The following is a 20,484-nucleotide window of genomic DNA, read 5'->3' on the forward strand; positions in this document are numbered from 1 at the left end:
AAAACTGTATTCTTGGGAATCCCTGGGTGGCTCAGTGGCTTAGTGCCTGCCTTTGGCCCAGAGCATGATCCTGGAGTCCTGGGATCAAGTCCCATGTCGGGCTTCTGCATGGAGCCTGCTTCTCCCTCTGCCTGTGTCTCTGCCTCTCTCTCTCTCTCTCTCTCTCTGTCTCTCATGAATAAATAAATAAAATCTTTTAAAAATAAAATTGAAAAAAATAAAACTGTATTCTCATTCCATACTTTTCACTTGCTTTTCCTACCCTTCTTTTGGGGGAGCTCTCCTGTGTCCAACTCAACATTTCATATTCTGGGCATTCATATTTTGAGAAGCCATTATATCCACTTGTTAGCCTGCCACTTAAGATTCTCTAAAACCTGGGCCATTTCCATTCTCTAAATTTATTCCCAGCTATTCCCTTCCACAAATGTTCTGCTCCAGGCAAACGGGCCACCTACTTCCCCTGAATGCTGACACATGCTCACACCTACACTTCGTGTTCATAAATCAGTCGCCATGGCCCCACCACTATAAACAGACTTGTACACATGAAACAAATTGAGTTTCACAGTGTCTTAGCCAGGACACCCTGCGTAGGTGACACCAGACTTAATTTCACAGGGAGAGTTTGAGAAATTATATGCCTTTTTAAAAATTAAAGATGCTTGGGTAAGAGATCCAGCAGGCAAACAACAAAGTAGGAAGAAAGGAGGTGCTTTTGTAATGGATATGGGAGCGAGGGATCCGCCCACGGGAAGATATTCTCTGGAGAAGGAAGGACACTGACTAAATCCAAGTAGGAAATTTATGGACTGCCATATTACCTGTGTGTTTCTTGTTTTCCCTCTGGAATGGCCTGTTCCTGAGTGTTGCTCGTTAAGCCCCTGGTCCTCTAGGCAGCCCAAAATGAGGGAAAGGAGGATACCATGCTGTACACTGAGCAGTGGTGCCCATGGAGTTCCTTCTTAGATTTTCCTTCAAGTTACCCTCAAAATTAAGAGAGATCTCAAAGGATCATCTAGAAAGAATAGGAGAAGCTACCTAGGAGAAATAGTTCAATAATAGGAGAAAGAGTTCAAAGTAATCCTCAAGATATGTGACCTGGGGAAAGGGACAGAAAGAATTGAAAAGTCTACCCTAGGACAAAGAGGAGAAGTGTCCTTGTCCTGGTGACCATCTAAGCAGGGAGTGAAAAGGTCTGCGGTTGGAGTTGGTGAATTCAGGGCTGGCCAGTGCCTGCTCCTGTCTCTAGTTCTTTGGAATGAGAAAAGGTGGAAATATCCTTTTGATGTTCCACAGGCTGGACCTTGGTCAGAGGTGTCTGGCTCCAGCACCCTGAGGGGTGGACCAACATGCTTACCCCTCCTGCAGCTGCCTTGCTCTCTCCCACGGTCGATGACAAAATCTCTGACTCCTTTGGCTTGGTGCCATGGACATGAGCTGTTCCTATTTTATCTGAATGAGGAGTATGATCTTCAGAAACCCTGGTGAATTATTAGCTAAAACACAGGAGGATATGCTAGGATTCTGGCAGTCAGCATTCTGGGCTTGTGCAGGAAAACTCCCTCTTTAGAATATTTAGAAAGAATATCCTTCATTTAGCCAATGTGGAAACAGTCCTGAAATCCAAGCTGGCACTAGGATTCTGTGCCAGGTTATTACTCTGACAATTACTTAATATTCTCTGTGCTCATGGTATCGCTCCTTCCAGAAGATCTTTAGGGAAAACTTAGTTCAGTTTCTAGGAGGTTTTTGCTGAGCTGAAGATCACTGTGTGAATAATAATGCAGGCAACAGGCTCACATTTGGAGGGGGAACAAGGTTAATGGTCAAACCCAGTAAGTATCTCTGCTGAATCCGTAATGAATGCTCTAATTTCTAAAGGAAGCCATAGCAGTAAGCTTCATATGAGGGCTGTTTTCTCCACCCAATTTTATTTTTTCTGTTAATTCTAATTGTGAATCCTAATGGTTATACAGTGTATACACATGCCATAGGTACCTGTGAAAATAGGCACATGTGTGATGGCCAAACATAGGGAAAAATGGGCTAGAGAATAACAGATTCCTTGTCCTTTCTGTCTTAACCATTGGACTAGACAGTTCTGACTGTGATGAATGCAGGGATGGCTGGGCATTGGAGTGGGAGGATCCTTCCCCAGTGGCTTCTCCAGGATCGCAGCACTCCTTGCCGGTCAGGGGGCAGCTCGGTCTAAAGATGGAGGGATGAACTATTTTATCTGAGAAGAGCTTTTCCATCCCGACCATGCTATGAATTGACCACAATAATAAATAGTCTCCTCCCCTGCCTCTTTGGCCAGGGTCCCAGCTGGAGGAGCACGCTGGCTGGATTTGGGGATTGAGAGGGATTTCCTGATACACATTGGCCTGGTCGGTTTCTGTAAAGCTTCCTATGACTGTGTAATATTGGCAACAACCGTAAGCTGATTTGGGGATTGGGAACAAGGCTGGCAGTAAATCCAAGTGAGTCTTCAAATTAACTCTCTCAAACCTGTCTCTGCAGTTTGAAATATCTCAGAACTGTCTCCCTTTTAAGCCCTAATGTTTAAATTGTGCAGTTGCGGGTCACGTTTTTCTCCTGTCCGCCCAAGCTGAGCCCCTGCTTACCCTTCAATCAAAATAACTTGGTAGAGGGATCCAGAAATGCATGGTAGGAAGGCAGTTAGAGTATTCGATTATTTTCATATAGAGCACAGGAGGACCCATTCCAAGAAAGAGCCTTTAGGGATTGAAAGTTGGAGAAGGTGACAATATGCATCTTGTAGCACAGCCCCCTCCGTTCACACTGCGCCAACCTCACGTGGGCCATTGTAAATACTGTTTCCCCCTGGCCAAACATAAGTCAGGCACTGCCAGGAACTCCCAGGACTCTGGGCCATCCCTGTGGCCACCCTGGAGAAAGCCTCCCCACCATGGACAATCCAGAATGACTCAGACTTGCCATATAATTACTGCATTTCTGAGTCCTCTTTGGCTTATAGGCTTAGAGAGGATTTGCTAGTAGTAACAGGAGAGGATTTGATTTCACCCTAATTCTGGCCTCCCCCGAGAAGTTCTTCTCTCCCAGAATCTTCAGGAGCATCTTAGAGACCACCTACCCTGTTTGGAATCATGCTTCACACAATCAGCCTCTGTTCCCAGCAGCGTTTGCTGTGGCTTTGGCTGGGGCTAGCTCCCAGGGCAGTTGTAGGCTCGGCAAAGCTCGGGGAGAAGTAGAGGAGTTGACAGTGGAGCCAAGGAGCTTCGGGAAAGGCATCTTTGATATAGGTGTTAATGAATTTCTAAATGAGCTTCTGTGTGTTAACCTGATAAGACTCTCCAGGGAGAAGGTCACCTTACCTTTGCAGCTCTAAATGTAGGACACGCGTTGCAAGAAAAAAAATGGGAAATGTCAATTGCAGCGCCCAGATGAAGAGACAGCGTGTAAATACCGAATCGGTTCTAATGTTCAGTTGATGAAATGTGAGCCTTCCCGGAGAACAGGCTCAGGGTACATTTATTAGGGTCAGTGAGCTAACTGTTTTGTCAATGTTACTGGCATACACACTTCAAAGGAAAACCTAAAATAGAAAAGATGGCTAATAGCATAATGCTTAAGAACATGAGTTTTAGAATTGAACTGCAGGGCATACTGAACTCTGCCATTTACTGGATGTGTGACCTTGGGCAGGTTACCTAATCTCTTCACGCCTCATTGTTCTCATCTGTAAAATGGGGACAATAATACTACCTAATTCACTGTATTGTTATGAGATTAAAAGAGTTAGTACCTATAAAGGGCTTGCCTAGTGGCTGGCACATAGTAAGTCTTCAGTAAATATCAGTTATTAGGACTAAATCAGGTTGTTGGGGGTAGGGGGAAGGAAGAGGGAATAATTCTATCCTTCTAAAGTTTTTGTAAAGTGCAGCACTAGAGTGTGGCTCTAGCGACATAGGAAAACTCATCTTTGGGCAGGGGACCACTTTACGAGTCAAACCAGGTAGGTCTGGATGTTCCCGGCTGAGGCACAGCTGCCCACTACATTCGTGTCTTGTCTAATTTTCTCTGCCTTCTCAACTTCTAACCGAGGACTTTCACTGTTCAGTTTTATTTTCTTTTTGTAATACTTAGTAGGATGTGTGGAAAACCTAGCCAATAGGGTCTTCCCCAGCCCATTCAGTTTCAGCTAGAGGCAAAAAGTGGGGCAAGCCTGAAGGTGAACTGGATCTGGGAATTCTAGGCTAAGACTGAGAGAATGTAAGTCTGGCTAACTTGGAGAAATAAAAACATCCAATGTGGGAGGTTCATGAAAACTAAAAATGATTTTCCTAATAGTGTACTAGAGTAGAAACCACCCCTGTGGTTTCTAGAATTCTCTAAGAACTGTCATTCAAGGAGAAAACTGTCTTTCAAGCATGGAAATGGCAAGTTTTTGTTTGGTAAAAGAAAGAAATAAAGAAAAAATAGGGGAGGACAGAAGAGAAACTGTTGGTGACTTGGATCTTTTCTTTTTAATTTATTCTTTTGGTCAAGAAACATGGAAGACCGTATTTTCCATAAGATGGCTTTTAAAAACCTTTTTAAAATTCCTACTGTCACCAAGTAGGAGTCGAATATGTATAGCATACCTCTGGTGAGCTGTATAGAGGAAGAAAAGGAAGGAAATTTAGCAGAGTTGAGAGTGTTTTTGTACTAGGCAGAAAAGCCGTGCCAATCTCTGGGACAAACAAGCTTGGAACAAGGCTTTTCTTTGGGCCTGGAACAAGACTCACCATTATTCCCCATAAGTCCTTTACTACTTGAGAGAAAGCCCTTAATCTATAATGACCAGCTCTCACATCCCAGACACCTAATGAATTTCTAAATGAGCTTCCGTGTGTTAACCTGATAAGACTCTCCAGGGAGAGGGTCACCCTTACTTTCCTGGCTCTAAATGTAAGACATGTTTTGTAAGAAAAATGGGAAATGTCAATTGCTGTGCCAAAACAAAGAGGATGGGTATAAAAACTGGACCAGTTTTAGTGTTAAGTTTATAAAATGTAAGCCTTTCAGAAGGGTTTCAAGGCACACTTATTAGTTTGCGTCTACACAGCACAATTGTCCAGTTAATTTGATTAATGTCAGTAGCTGATCCAGATATTTAGGCACTTCCTGGAGAAACCTTCTTGGTGCTCAAAATTGCCTCAATTGACTGTCACATTACCTAAATAATTGCCAGATCTGTTTTACTTTGTGCTGTATAGACTCAGCCTAATAAAAACAAATGCTGTTGTGTGTTTTTCCCCAGTCTGTCTCCTCTCGGCGCGGAAAGTTTCCTTCTAGTCACACAAAGAAAAGATACCCAGCAAGCCATTTGACTTATGGCTGCTGCTATTTTGCATTTATATGACTCCTTTCCTTGGAAGAGATTAAGACACTTCATACGACTTATTAGCTAAACAGATTGACAGCCTAATTAGAAAGAGAGAAGCCGCTTCTGAGTATCTTTTTGTGGCTGCCATTCCTGCCCCCACGTGTAGAACCTTCAGTCAGATTACTCTGGGATACAGGAATAAGAAAGGGAGATGATCGTGGGTAGCGTGGGCCTTCTCAGCTGCACGTGAGAGATTGTTTGAGGAGGCAGAACAGCACTAAATAGGTCAGGGCAACTGACAGAGCCGGGGACATTTCTTCCCCCTAGAACTCACTCATGTGTTCCCACAAAGCAGAGCATGACACCTTTTGACATCAGCTGGTGGTGTCTATCTACTCCTTCTCACTTTTCTCTTTGGACCCTACAACTCCAGGTCTGTTCCTTCCACCTCTGACTCTCTCTCCTTTGATTCCTGGCCACCTTCCCCCCCACAGCACGAACCCCAACACACGCTGCTGCCCGCCTCTTTAGCCTGTCAGTTGTGTTGCTGAGGAGTTTCTTAGCTCCTTGAGTGATCCTCAGATGGCTCCGGTGCCTGAGGGAATCTCTCCTGCTGACGGGCCCCAGCAGAGTACCCCCCACCCAGAGGGGGAGGCAGCCGCCATGGGCTACCCAATGCCCACGTGAAGGCTGGAGCTGGGGGCCCTGCATGAGGAAGAACCTTGGGAGGAAGGTCCGCATGGAGTAAGGAACACCATGGTTTTCGTGACTCATGAGTCTGAATCCTCTCCTGTCTGGGACACCGTAGCTTCCAGCTTGGGATCTGAGACACGTGTCTCTGAAGCAGTGGCAGACTCTTTGTAGTCGAGTCAGCCACTGTGGACAGACAGGCTTGGCGAGGGTGCTGCATTTTGGGTCCTCCTCAAAGTGATTGTCACACCACGTAAGTGTCTTTTCTCATCTCTGTGCACTAGGATGTCTGTAAATCATGCTGAGGAGTTCTGTTTCATCCCCCACGTCTCAGGGAGTCATTGAGCATATAGTTTCTGGATCTAGCCACACTGCCAGTTTGACCATTAAGATGGTCAAATTCAATTTAAAAAATAACTTTGATTTCATTTAGTGCCACCGACAGCAAAGGGAAATTAGCATGTCATGGGAAGCTAATCGATGCTCAGTTCACTGCCGAGGAAGGGAGGGACTGGCATTTCTTTCTTATGGCCCACCCTCTCCAGCACTGAGGCCTCCGAATTCAGCTGACCTTTTCCATGCCTCTCCATTCTGGCAGATTAAGTGGTCGTGTTTGCTAACTTTCTTGTGGGAAAACACACGAGACAGATATATTCTCCTTCAGTTTTTACTAAGAAAGCTTTTTGTTAGCAATTTTGACAATAAACTTCAGCTAACATATTCTCTCCTGTTCCTGTTAGTGATATCTTGGCTCGAACAGGCTCATTTTCCCACATTATTCAAAATGCGTTTCTCTGGTGTAGCCCACTGCACTACTACCCACCTTATATCTTCTCAGCACCCATCTAATAAGATAAACAGGGTCACACATCATCAGACATACTTCACAGATGGAAAAGCTGGAGCACAGACAAGTTAAATAATTTAAGCCAAAGCAAAAAAAAAAAAAAAACTCAGAACTGAGATTAGAACTTGAAATTCCCTGTTTTCGTCGGGTGAGTTATTTTGAGCTGTCATCTTTGTGATTGAAAACAATGTATCTCCAAAGTTTTGCCATTGGTAGTTATTTGGTGCTGGTGCTTACAGGGCTCAGGGAGTTTTTGTAGACCTCAGAATCACAGTGTTCAGCAACAATGACAGACTCTTCTTTGGGGCTGGAACCAGATTACAAGTGTTTCCAAGTAAGTGCTGGAAACCTAAACAGAGATTTTGAAAAGGTGTTTTCTGTAAACAGCCAACTGGCTTTGATACATTCCCACTGTACTGCAGGCCACCCGCCTGAGCACTGGGTGGGGCCTTCCATGCCTCTCCCTGCCTAGACCCGTGTCCCCTCGGGACTCTGTCTCACAGGTAGAACTCTCTGTAAACCTAATCAGCTTGATCTATCTGCAAATACCACGGTTCAGACTAGAATCTTATCAGCAGTAGAAAGAAGACACCAGAGAATCAGATGCATTATGATGCATTATGACTCCAAACAAATTATCTGTTTCTCTCTTTGGCATTTTTATTTAAAATATCAGGGAAGGTGAAGCAAGTTCAACTTCACCAACCTGAAAACTTTATGAATTATGCCCCTTTTATATGCAGAGAGACCTAGATTGACTTTGGATGTTTAGTCATTCAATTTCATCATCTGTGTGTGGAATCTGTAATGGGCAAGGGAATCAAATATAATTAAATGAGCAAATAATCTTCAGTAGTCAATATTCCTACATTGTTTTATGTGCTTTGCTCTGGACTTTTTATCTGGGATTTATCTCTAATAGGCTCCCCAGAAGGACAGTGAAGGTTTTTGTTAAGGTTTTTGTGACTGTGTGGATAGCAACAATCGGTTGATCTGGGGCTCTGGGACCAAGCTAATTATAAAGCCAGGTAAGTCTCAGAGATGCGCCTGTAAGGGAGAGGAGACACGAGTTGAATAATACACGAAACATAGCATGCAAATTATATTTTTAAGAACAACCCGGCTTGCTGGAGACAATGCACTCAACCCAAATGGGGTTTTCGTTCCCTGTGAGAGGCAATGTCAGCCACCAACTCTCTTTAAACTCTCTCTTGTTTGGTCTAGTTGCTTCCAGAATGAATAATACTTAACTAGCCCTCCAAGAGAGCAGAGCTGGGTTGTTAGGGAGTATCTAATTCCCTCGGATACCGTTAGAATGCTTTCCCAAGGACAGAACCAGCCTTATTCCGCTGGAAGTGCAGATTCAGAGAAAAAAGAATGGTCCACAGTCAAAGACCAGCAGGTGAAAGTAGTGTGCCTGCAGCTGCCCCCAGTCCTGGCCTCTGGCTGCTGTCCTGTGTGGAGAGCAAATGTCTGCAAAGTTTCGAGTCACTTGCTGGTGCATCACCTCGGTTCTGGACCTTAGTGCAAGTCCCATAAGGACATAACTTAAAAGACAGTAGCAGAGCAGGGCAAGGAAATATGGAGGCTGAAGGGATGCCTGGCAAGTTGGCTTTTGCAATGGTGGGACAAAGGGGTACTGAGCCTGAAAGACTAAATTCATCCTCACCCCATTCTCCCACCACACCCCCTCCTGTGGGTTATTGTAAGGCTCTGAAAGGCTGTGAACTCTGGGAGTGCTACAAATAAGCTCATCTTTGGGACTGGAACTGTGCTTTCGGTGAAGCCAAGTACGTGAGTAATGGGGTTCTGTGTCCTGGACAAGCAGGAAGTAACAGACACTCTGATGAAAAGGAGGGCTGAGGTGTGACCTAGTACCCTCACAGTCATCCCTTTCCTGCCAGGATATGGCAGATAGAGGGAATGATGAGATAAATCCCAGGAGGGAAACTTCTGTGACAATGTCGAGCCCCTGGATGCTGCAGGCTCTCTGCTCTGTGAACTCTATTTCCAGGCCACATGTCAGGTCTGTTCCTACCTTTACCGCATAGATACAGCCTCTGCTAAGCTGTTTGTACAATTATCTGCCAGCTCTTCTACCAGCTGTATCTTCTTTGTTTCTTTTTCTTCCCAAAGAGACTACAGAACTACAGCTGGGGAGATTGCTGACAAGTCAGGCAGAACTGATCCGGAGTGGGGGAGGCCAAGGAGGAGGCTTAGGGTAGGTTAGCTCTTAAAACTGGGACCCTTGTAATACCTTCCCTATATTTCCCACATTTGTCTCCCCTTTCATTTTCTCTAGAATAAGTCCTCTTGGTTTGTTCTTACACCCACTGCTTCCAGGCTGAGAGTTCAAACATCAGTTTTGAATTCTTTCTCTTCAAATCTGAAGAATCAGGAAGAGACAGTCATGTTGGAGATGAGTTCAAGTCTCCTTCTCTCTCCAAGTTTACAGTTCTGTAACTCAATCTCCACTTTAACCAAGACCTGTACCCCTGTCTTAGATGCTCCCTCTCTCTCTTTTCTTTGATACCTGATGTATATTACCATCCAGCCAATGCTTTGTGATAAAGGGGCTCTCGTGTGCTCTTATCCTTGCCTTTAGGATACAGCCTTCCTTATAACAAAAGATGTTCACCTCTTCCATTTATTTCAGGACTGGACTTTCTAAAAGTGTAGGAGACTCCTTGCCCTTGTCTGTCTAAAATATCATGAGTTCATGATGAAACTTCTTTGAGAAATGATAGGACTACTTGCCTTTTATTACTCTTCCTTGGTGAAATATTTTCTTTTGCTACCATATAGACAGTATTGCATGTTAAGAAAGCTTTAAAATAACTTGACCAGTGAGTAGGGCACAAGAGTGTGGAGTTCAGGGGGAGTCCAAATGTGAGTTCAGATGGCTCTGTTGCTGGGAAACATCTCTATGGAATAAGATTGACTCATCCCTTCAGACCTGTGTGTCTAAGGCTGAACTTATACATGCGAGAACAGGATTTAACAAATTATTTGACTCAGCTTTGGCAGATTTAAGCCTGGAAATGCAAAAAAGGTCTGAGAAGTTCATAAGTTTGGTCTTTTAAAATAAAAGTGTTTTGCTTTATGTAGCAGAACCAATTTTTTTCTTCCTATCCTAAAAGGCCAATTTCCAAAGACACAGAAAAGAAAGAAATCACAGGGAGTCCAAAACCTCCTCCCCACCGTGTGTTGTGGGGTTTTACTAGGGATTTCAGTAAAGGCAGGAAATGCTGTGGCAATAACAACGCCAGAATCTTCTTTGGAACAGGAACGCAGCTGGTGGTAAAGCCCAGTAAGTGGCCATGTTCTATTTATATTTGACCAAACAAATAAATCCTGTGAAGTTAGTGAAGGTTTAATTTAATATGTAGACAAATGTACCATTTGAAAAATGACTTTTGCAAATGCATGAAACATTCATGATTATTGAGACTAGAGCAAGAATGATAAATAGATGCAAAGTGAGACCACCCCAAATTGCCTTTAGTGTGGTAGCTTAGCTCTCCTACTTCTGAAGAGATACTGGGGCTATGAGTTATTTACAGCCATGATACCTCTTATACTATATTATGCAAGGATTTGTGTGTTTACTGTGACTTTGCCCACCAAACTTGTCTTTCTTTCTTTTTTTTTTTTTTTTTAATTTTTATTTATTTATGATAGTCATACACAGAGAGAGAGAGAGAGAGAGGCAGAGACACAGGCAGAGGGAGAAGCAGGCTCCATGCACCGGGAGCCCGACGTGGGATTCGATCCTGGGTCTCCAGGATCGTGCCCTGGGCCAAAGGCAGGCGCTAAACTGCTGCGCCACCCAGGGATCCCTTTGTCTTTCTTTCTATTAAAAATGAGAATCTATCTCATTTTAAATGCCACTAATATGTATAGCATAACTTCTTTGTCTCTCATGCCTGCCTATGTATTTATTCTAATAGATCCAATACAAAACCCGCACATTTTCCCATTTTGACAAATGTCCACATCTAATCCTATACATGTCAGATTTTGCTAAAAACATAGCTTTACTATTCAAATGCAATGGGGGATAAAAACAATTCAGAGATGAATTGACGAGCCCAGATGGCTTTATAAACACCTGAGAGGAAATTCAGAGTAAAATAAAATGGCAAGTGCAATGACAAGGTTTTTGTTTAATGATCAGTTCCTCCATTGGGAGTAAGAACTTCTAAACCTGCCCCAACTGGAAAGGAGGGAAATAAGGAATTCAGGAGGCCAGCGTTCCTGGAGCTGTCAGTTCCTCCATAGTGCCATTTTGGGGGCAACATGGCCCATCCAAAGCTCAGTGGAAACGTTAATATTAAGAGGCATGTGTTGTCAAGTTGGCTAACTGAGTTATTAAACCCAACAACGGGTTATAATCCAGACTATGAAATTACCAACCCAAGGAGCTTTAAAGTAGAGTAGCCTATTTCTGAATGATTTAGCTGTGGGAAATGCCAAAAGACAGCAAACAAGCTAGATCATGCCATAAGTTTGCTTAAATCTGGTAAACATGACCAACCCATGTTAATTGTTTTAATGATTGATAGACAAGGGGTCAGATAGACCATGAGGAGACAGTAGGACTCGGTTCTTTATAAGTCAAACAAGGAGCCTGTAAGGGCTGGTGGTAACAGCATCAGGTGTCCATCTCTTAGTGGTGAGAGACCATATCCATTGACTGGGAAAGGAGAACATTTCTCAAAAGACTAGGATCCCTCTGGGTCAAAATGAATGATCTTTACTACCCCCAGCTGGCTCAGGGCTATCGTTAGTGCAGCAAACGTGTGCTTGGCCTAGGGTGAGGTGAGGGCTCTGTAATGCAAGTTCTATCTCAGGTGGAAATTCAGATGTGTGGGCTGATGTGGCCCTTACCTGCCCCCAAATTTCTTTGGGCTCTGAAGGGTGAATATCTCTAGCCCAATGGCAGTTGGCCACACGTTTTTTGACTTCTGTAATAGAATTGTGTTTGATATCACAAAGGAGTTTGCTGAATTTTTGCTTTTATAATTTGTCCTCGCTGTTAAATGGGGTCATGCAATTTCTTCTATGCAATAAGCAGAATAAAATTCAAGCAAAATAACCAGGAGACACAGGGAAAGATGGCTGAAGAGATAATGAGGTCTGTTTATTATAGTAGGAGGAGACAGTGTGGGGATCTGTTAGGTCCCTGGAAGATGAAATATCTGTGTAGGGATGTATAACTTTCCTGAAAAGAGTCACCAAGAGTTTTTGTTATGGCCCCAATCATAGTGTGTACAAAGTTCGGAAAAAATCATCTTTGGAAAGGGGACTCAACTTCATGTTCTCCCCAGTAAGTGCTGTTCTTGTGATTTTCTGGTATTAACTCCCACTGAATTCAAAGTGGTTTTGGTGTCAGGCATGAAAAGTTTCTTAGGCTTGAAGACGTGTGGGCAGCATCTAGGTCCTTGGCCCTTCCACTCTCATGGAGGCCTGCACCTTGGCCCTTCCACAGCCTAGCCAAATACCAATTATTTCCCCTCCAGAGCTGGGAAAGTTGCTGCCAGTGTTCTGTTGCTTACATATCAATGATCTTTTTCATTGTTTGTATATTATCAAGAGTACAAAATTGTGAACTTTTGCCCAGAGTCTATTTTCAAGCCTCCCCCCTCTCCGGGCTTGTCCCTAGCAGACTTTGAACACATTGTTAAACTCAGTGTGAGTTCTAGCTCCAACTAAAGTGGTTTTGGAAGTAACTGCAGCCTAGACCCTCTCCTTCCACTCTTCATGAGAGACTCGCTTTTTCCTGTTGGGCCTCTGCTAAGATTCCTGGCTCTGATGCTCCATGCCTTCTCATTTCCCATGTTCCAGGGATGGGTGGGAGATAACTTTTTAAAGGCCTACTTAAATGTCAGAAGCAACAAAGGTGGTGTGTTGGCCAAGAGCAACAACTTAGGTTGGGCTTTCTCGCTCTGTGCCATTTTCCAAATCCTTTTCTTCATGTAGGAAAAGTAGCCACCCCTTTTCATTTCTAGCACAGCAAAAAGTTCATCATGAGACCAGAGACAGGAGTTTCCTTTGAAACATTTTTCATAGGCTAACAATAAACTGGAAGTTTGCAGGTTTCAAAAATTCATTCTTGGGCCACAACTTCATGGCCCAAGCTCTTGTATACAGTCATGTATGGAAGCTCTTGTAGACAGTCAAAGCCAGAGGCATCTTAATCATACCACATTTTGTAGAGGGTCAAGGAGAAGGAGGCAAAGACATGCTAAGGAAAACAAAAACTATTGTTAAAGGGAAGATTTTGATCTTGGAAAAAGATTAACAAGAGGAAACATCCAGAAAAACTTGAGCCAGGCATTCAGACTTTTGTGGGGGCAATCGCTGTGCGAATTCAGGAAAGACTTTCTGTGATTGCAGGTAAGTATCCGGCGGCCATTCCTAACTTTGATCAGCATGGCTTCTTCCTTTAATGACTTTTAAGGTCATTAAGGTCCCTAGGAATGCTTTTGGCCCCCCCCCCCCCCCCCCGAAAAAAAAGGTCTGTTAAGAGCTGGGAAGTTAGTTCTGAGCAGGAAGATGAGCAGGTACACTAGCATGATTCACAAGCCCACCAGACAATCACAGGCAAACACATGTACATCAGCCCAGCCTCGGCACCTCCAGCTTGCTCTGACCACATGTCTTGGCCCAGTTCCCTCTACTGATCCCAGGAAACCAAACTTGAGGACAGAAAACCAGAGAGTCCTTGGCCTGTGGTACACAGGGAGGCTCATCTGAGATCCAGGAGCTATTTAAAATATTTAATGTTTATTAATTTTCATTTGTCTAAGTAACACACGAAATTTCTCATTGTAAAAACAATTCAAATTACAGTTAAAGCCAATATTCACCTTGACCTAGTTCCTTCAATAGGAGTTTTCTCCCCAGAAAGGACCACTGGGACTGGTGTGGTATGTTATGATGAGTTTCTATTTGGAGTTTGTTGACCTGGAGTCTCCAGTCTTCAAGGCAAGAGGCTGGAGATACCAAGAAGTCAGACTGCAGTTAGCAGATTTCAATTAGATAAGGCACAGATGCTTGAATGCAAAAGCTGTTGGCAAAAGAGAGCCACCTTCCCAGGGGCTCTTCAAGAATGGATAGGTCTTTGGTCAGAGAACACCTTGGTTGAAGACAGAAGGATGGGCAAGATGGCCTCTGAATTCCAGCCAGGTCTCGCCTGGTGAAGGATGGTTCATCCCATGGCCAGCCTCTGTCATGGCTCTTCTGCCTGTCATCTGATTACCATTACAGTCTGAGCTTTGGTCAGCATTGCTCCTGTGCTGTGAGTAGTTTGATTTCCTCAGCATCTAGAGAGTTTTTGCAAAGAAAGGAAACTCTGTGTGTACTCTGGGGTTGGTAGCCAGCTCACATTCGGGAAGGGCACCAAACTCCTGGTCACACCAAGTAAGTTCTTTTTTCTGGCTAATTATTCTTCCCAAGAAGCCTGTCTTACATCATGCAGAAGCTGTCAAAACACAGGTGGTGTTTTCTTTGCTTGGTTTGTGTTGGGTGGTTCATGATACCAGTTGGAAAACAAGGTTATTAAAGCATAGATTCCCTAGGGTTTTATGCTTGACTTTTGCTATCCATGGAGTCTCTCCCTGAGAAAATATGTGAGCCGCAAGGAGGAGGGTCCAGGGAAAGTAGGGAGGAAGAAGGCAGGAATTGGATGAAAATAGACAAAGGCCTGCAGGAATAACAAACAAGATGGGATCCCAGGAGACCAGCAGTAGCTACTTTGAGTGAATTTCCCAGGAGGTACTCCTGCCAAGGCCCATTCTTTCAAGGAAAATTATGGCAAGTACAATCGGGCTGCGAAGTTGCTAGTTATTAGTATTCATCCCACGTTCTAACCTAATTACAAGGAGATTGTTTTGGCCATGGGCAGTCATTTCAGGTTTTGTTTTCCTGCTTGCCTCCTCCACCTCCACCTGTCTTCCTAGAGGCCCCAGTCAAGGTTATTGCAATAGCACTGAGCACTGTGTAACACCAACACAGGCAAATTAACCTTTGGGGACGGGACCATGCTCACTGTGAAGCCAAGTAAGTTGTGTTCTTCTTTGGCTGGGCCTTTAGGGGCAATCAATCAAATCATTAGTTTGAAAAATACTTTAATCTTGTGCATCTGCTTGGGCTCTTTATTAATGTTCTTTCCCCAGGCCAAAGAGAGTTGGTTCCCTTCTCTGCTTTAAAATGAGATGTGCGTGTACGCACACACAATGTCTTACTGTGGCTCATGGTGCGGGGCTCTCAGGAGCATATAAAACATTTTCAAAGAAATAGAGGTATAAACAAGCATCGAGCCAATGAGAATGTCAGGAAGGACCTCCAGGGGGGACCCAGTGCCATACCACCCCTAACTAGACTTCCCTGCATGCTCCCTGGCCATTTAGGATATGCTCTGGGTTCATCTGATGGTCTAGGGCAGGATATTCCTCGGTGCCTCTCTGTGATCAATTCTGAAATTTAGCAATCCTTGCTGCCAGAAAATATTTTACATCTAACTTTGACCACCCCCACCCACCACCACATGCCACTGCAATTTAAATCTCTGAAAAGAACCATTAGAACTTTGGGCATGTCGTTTGAGAACAAAATTTCTAAAAAAAAAAAAAAAAAAAAAAAAAAAAAAAGAACAAAATTTCTGCTGTAGAATCTGAGACTCGGTCTACTTCTGCAGCATCCCTGAGATGTCATGTGTTCCCTTGGGACATTTCAAACACACGTGTTTATGGATTAGGCAGTATAACATGAGCTTTAGAGATAGAAAAACCTAAATTCAAGTCCTAGCTCCATACTTTGTGACCTTGGGCAAATTACTTAACCTTTCTGAGCCTCAATTGCCCAAAGTATAAAACGAGGATACCTTGTTGAGTTATTGTAAGGATCAGATAAAATAACACAGCTAAAGTATTCAGCATAGTGCCCAAAACATAAAAAGAGCTCATCAAACCCTAGCTATTAATAATAATGATAAACATCATCTCCAACACACAGTAGAACTTTTGTTTCACTCCTCAGGCTCTTCTGTCAAGATTCTGTCATGCATCAGGAGCTGGCATGGGTAGAGGATGGAAAGTGTCAGCCTGTTCTATGAAATTCTTCACCTGGGATTTGAAAGTATCTAAGTGGAAATAGAAAGAATCCTGGCTTATTTAAATACAAAACTCTCCAAGTGTCAGAGGCAGGGGAGAGGTTTCTGCAGAGAGCTGCATGGCTGGAACTCCTGGGGCTACACATAGGCCCTTACAGCAGGGGTACATTCACAGTAGCTAAAACCTTACACCTCCCACCATACCAACCCCAGTGTGATTTCTCCAGAGTGCCCAAAGATACAGGCTTCCCATGTGCAGGGACCAGGACAGAGACAGAATGGAAGCTTCACAGGAAAAAGCAAATTGTCCTCCTGCTTTTCTGGTTAATAAAGCTTAGGATAAAATATGGCACCTAAAAGTAGCCCATCAGTGAAAGTCTCAGACCCAGAAGTGGGGGGTCAGTGAAGTCCCTAGAAGCAAATCAGGGCAGTGAATATGGGAGAAAAGAGGTAGAGGAGAAAGTGGCATGGAGTCACACAATTCAGTCTGGGAAAGGAGGCATTGAGTGAAACCTAGAGGGGCTGTGTTCTCCAGCTCCACCAGGACTCAGCCCACAGGATGCAGCTAATAATGCAAGAAGAAGGGAGTGAGGTTAGTGGTAAAATGTTCCTAATAGGTTTTTGAACAGTGAAAATGAGCTGTCAGGAGTAGTTGCCAGAGCACTTTCTCTAGAGGGTTTTTGAAAGGAGATAGACACCCTCCTATCAAGGGTGATTGACGTGCAGCTCTGCCTCAAGGCAGAAGGAGAAATGAGAGAACCTCTTTAAGCCTCTTTCCAGACCCTAGAGTCTCTCTCCAGGAAAAAGACTCTGGCTCATTAATGCAGAGCTGCATCCTTCAGGATACCCAGGGTCGCTGGGTTACATTTTGGAACCTTAGCTGGGTGTGTCCCAAACTCCCTTTGTTCTCAGGACTGGACAGGACAAACAGGCTGGCTTTTTCATCCTAAAGCTAAAAACACAGGTTCTGGGTTCTGGGTCCTGGGTCCTTTGTGGTATTGAGATGCAGTCAGGGGAGCTCTGGCGGGTTTTTGCAAAGCCTAGAGGTGGTGTGGGACTAACTCTGGCAGGGATTTGATCTTCGGTCAGGGAACCAGCTTGTCTGTGCTGCCCTGTAAGTACAGCTAAGTGGGAGGATAAATGAGCCTATGCTCAGCGTGGGAGTGAGCCAGAGGGTCTTGAGGCCTGGACCCATGGTGACCTCAGGAGCGGGTAAGGGGTGGAAGGCAGAAAGGGACAATAAGGAGGGGGAAGGATCATCATCCAGGGAGGAAATCACAGGTCTGTGTGAATAACACCGGAGGAAATGCACTGGAGGTTTCCCTTCTCAGGAGGGCTTGATGAAGGAGAAAGCTGAGTTGGCAGGTTTTTGATGCTGAGATAATCACTGTGTGCAAGGACAAGGCTTCTCTTTTATATTTGGAAAGGGGACAAGGTTGCTTGTCAAGCCAAGTAAGTACCATAGAATTTGAATTGTGCACCAAAAACTATTATTCTCCAAAAGGAAGACCTACTCTGTTTTCTGTGGGGGCCTCCTTGGGTCAGAAGAATATTAAGGGATTGAGCAAACCAAGGCCCAGTGCCTGCTCATCTTCCTCATCCTTGAAGGAGCTCTGGCGGGGGCAGAAGGGAAGAAACCTGCAGGACCCCACCAGTAATCCAGTCCTGGGGTCTGTCCACTCTCCCAAACTTCCAGTAAGTAAAACCATCTGATGGCAAATCTTCCTCAGAAGGAGATTCCCATAGAGTCCTCCCTATTTCATGGACTTAAAAACTGAGGCAAGTAGAGGTCAGTGACTGATAAAGTTCCAAGAGGCTCCGAACTCAGAGAGCCTAGACAGTTTTTCCTGGAGATTCGTGAATGCAAAGCACCAGGTTATTTAAAGGTGAGGTGGCAGTGGTGATTAGCTGTCTTCTGAACTCCAACGGGATTGAGGACTGGGCTCAGCATTACTTAAACTCCTGGCTGTGGTGGTTTTTGTCACTAAAGAATCTAGAGTGAGGGCCCAGGCTTCATTAACCCCAGAGACACCATGCTCTGGCCCTGTTGCCCGGGGAAGTACAGCTCTTGGCACACATCATCTTGAGCATCTTGAAAGAAGAGAAATTAGAGGAGAAGGAGGGAAAAGCTTATATCTCATATCATGCAGTTACCTCATTTTGTAGCAAGATTGTTTCCCCATGAGCAGTTTGTCTTCATTTAGCAGCTGTCTTCTCTGGGGAAGCCATTTTGTAGAAGTGTTTGTCACCAGCGTGACAACTGATGGCTGGTGGAAATTGAATTCTGGAGCAGGAACCCAGGCTGTGGTCATTGCAGGAAGGCCCGATTCCCGGGAGTCTCACCTGCCCTTAATTTTAACCCCCAGATGCCACATATTACTAGCTGAGACCACGAGAAACAGATTTGAAAGGAAGCCATTTCCCTGAGCTGCAATACCCAGAGCTATTAAGCAAAAACGAGAAATCGGTTTGGATAGAAACATTTTTGGATAAATAGGAATTCTCATTATTCTCTATCAGTCCCCCGTGTAAGTACTTTATTCCCCTTATAAGAAAAAAAAGTAACAATAAGCATAGCCACAATTCATGCTTTAGTGTGAGAGAGATCTGCTGTGAATTTTGGGGTAGAGGATTAGAAATGTGTTCAGGAAGATTGGATGTGTTTTTGACAGGATATGTAACACAGTGTGAATTATAACCAGGGAGGAAAGCTTATCTTCGGACAAGGAACCGAGTTATCTGTGAAGCCCAGTAAGTATAAAAGTGTATCCCTGGATTAAGCAATGTCTGTGGATTAGGGGCTGATTTAGACCCAATTATACATTATATGATGAATGTTTAGAAAGGGTGAATGAACATCACACAGAAGGAGGACAAAAGTCTCCCTGGCTAGGATCTGATGTCTTAGTACAAAATGGGCATGTGAGGGAGTCCTGGGAATTACTTCCAGTATATATGTGTTGGGACTAAAGAGGTGTGACTGATTATTTAGGGTACTGGCTAGGCCCTGTAGCCCCAGATTTCTATAGTCATCAGTGGACAAGACTTCCAATTCCTTAACAAGCCTTTAAGGCACTATTCTTTTTGGCTAAGATTATGTCAACTTATGGAAGGAATGTTATAAATAGTGATCATTGACCCAAATAATTGTCATTAGCCTCTCTGTCTGAAAAATCACATTTAAAAAAAAAAAGTTTATTCATAAGTACTGTGGGACACCTCATTGTTTCTGAAACTTTAGGCCAAAAATTTATATAACAAAGCCTCATGGAGCACAGAGAATCCTTAAAAATCATCCCTTCTGACCATCTCCATTTATGAATGGAACTCAGGCCTGAGGAAGAGACTGATCATGATCCTATAGCCTGTCTGTACCTGAGCTGGAACAGAACTTAAATCTCCACTTTGCCGAACTTGTTGCTTGAGCTTGTCATTAATTCTCCTGGCCTGAAGTTTGAGGAGTCCACAGGACTAATCTGACAAATACTTTTGTTCATCCACTCTACATCAGGCTTGGTGCTCATACCATGGACCCATCAGGAAATGAACTCAATGAGATATTGCCATCAGGGAACTGAACTTCTAGAGGTGGATCTCATTTGTTCCCTTGATTATGACAATCCATATTCTGATCCCTCCTGGGCATGACCCTATCATGCCATCCTCACTACTTTAGGAAATATTAAAATTCATTTTTGTTGCATTTTTTAAAGTCTCTTAGCAGCTGAATCAACATAGAGACCTCTTTAGTCAGGAGAAAAGAAATGACCCAAAAAGTAAAGCAGAAAACTAGAAATGTCCCCAATAATTTAATAATTATAAAATCATTTTATCCAAATCAGCAGCCAAATTAAGTAGATAATGGCAGTTCTAAACCTCATTTCCATCCTGTAGACTCAGTCTGAGGAGGAATCAAGGATTTAGTCCTTGTTGCACAACTCATCAATGCCCAGAGCAGAGGAGAAAGAGTCTCTGACCTGGGTTTTGTGAGTCATCTTAGACAAAAAGATGTGAACCCTGGTTTAACATCTAAAATCAGAGAGCACTTACTCTCTGTATATATTTAAAGCATATGTTGAATGCTTAGAACTCTGTAGTAGAAAGTGGAAAGCAAAGATTCCCTAGACGAAAGGGGGATTATAAAGACAAAGAAGAATTTATTCATGATTGTAGATATTTGTTTGTTACTCCACAACAAACTTAGGCTGACAATGATGTTAAAGCCAAACCCATAAAGTAATCGCTGACTCTTTACTCTGTGTCCTGCCAACCTGGCCTTTTTGGCCTGTTTTTTTATGTTGGGCATATCACAGTGTTTCTTGGTTCAGGCCAGCAACTGATCTTTGGATCCAGGACCCAGATGACTGTTGTACCTGGTAGGTTGCCAAGATCAAATACTATTTGCACTGATTTATGAATCTATAAATGTATATTGTACATACATGGAATTTGATGGGCCTGGGGCTGAGGGTATAGAAT

At 43.7% G+C, this 20,484-nt stretch overlaps 1 protein-coding gene across 4 annotated transcripts in view; it reads left to right on the forward strand.

Annotated features, from left to right (window-relative positions):
* LOC607937 (T cell receptor alpha variable 9-2) overlaps nt 1–20,484 on the forward strand; it is a 544,059-nt gene that overhangs the window by 491,789 nt on the left and 31,786 nt on the right. The window lies entirely within an intron of this gene.

This window comes from Canis lupus, chromosome 8 (assembly GCF_011100685.1).
Source record: "Canis lupus familiaris isolate Mischka breed German Shepherd chromosome 8, alternate assembly UU_Cfam_GSD_1.0, whole genome shotgun sequence".
NCBI lineage: Eukaryota > Metazoa > Chordata > Mammalia > Carnivora > Canidae > Canis > Canis lupus.